Here is a 1,130-nt window from a genome sequence, read left to right on the forward strand (position 1 = left end):
TCTTTAAGGTCCCTCCCAACTCAAACCATTCCAGGATTCTGGGACACCCAGATTTGGATTTTGTTGGCTCCAGCTGAAGGCTCTGACCTAATCTGAGCCCAAGGAGCACCCATGGGCTATGGGCTCATTTGGAGGTTGCAGCATCAAAACTCCAACCCCAAAAARTGACCTCCAAATTATGAGATGAAGYCCCTGAAATTTTTTGTGCTTAAGATTGGTCCAATCCTTGTGCTGGGCCACAGAATAGTGGAATGTTGTGGTTTGGAGGAGATCTTTACAGGTCTTCTCAGTTCCAATTCTCTCCCATGGGCAGGGACACCTTCCAGCATCCCAGGGTGCTCCAAGCCCCATCCAGCCTCACCCTGGACACTTCCAGGGATCCAGGGGCAGCCACAGCTTCCCTGGACAGCCTGTGCTGGTGTTTTACCACTCTCAATGCAAAAAAAAAAAATTCTTCCTCATATCTGGTTTAAATCGACCCTGTTTTATTTTAAAATCATCACTTATTGTCCAACCTGTGTAGGACAACAGGTYCTACTAAAAAGTTTGTGACAATCTTTCTTGGAGCCCCTTTAGGCACTGGAAGTGGCTCGGAGCTCTCTCCGGAGCCTTCTCTTGTCCAGGTGAGCACTCCCAGCCTGGCTCCAGAGCAGAGGGGCTCCAGCCCTCGGAGCATCTCCACGACGTGATAAGGAGAGCACCCCAAATCCTCAGGCACCAGCAGCTGGTGACAGTGACAAGCAGGGGAGGACGATGCTTTGCTTGGGGCTTCTGCACCCCCAGACCAACACCTGGGATGGATCTGATCCGTGGGGTGACACCCGGGGACACCACAGGGCACAGGGGAAACACGGAAAGATGGTGGCAATGCCACACTTGGAGCAGACGATGCCCAAGCCGCTCCCTCTCACCGGAGCATCGCTCCTTCTCCCGATGGCGCCAGCGGAAGGATTTCCAGCGGGATGCTCTGAGCCCGCAGCTCTCGGTGAGAGGCCGGAAAGCCGCGGGGGATCGGGGATTAATTAAACCCCCCAGGCGAAGTTGTAGGGGCGGCTCCGGGGTGCCGGGGCCGCTCGGGGAGCCCCGGGCTGGCGGCGCGGGGCGGAGCGGGGCGGGGGCGGCGCGGGGGC

Source organism: Malurus melanocephalus, unplaced genomic scaffold, assembly GCF_030028575.1.
Source record: "Malurus melanocephalus ecotype Western Australia unplaced genomic scaffold, MMel_1.1 scaffold_120, whole genome shotgun sequence".
Lineage (NCBI taxonomy): Eukaryota > Metazoa > Chordata > Aves > Passeriformes > Maluridae > Malurus > Malurus melanocephalus.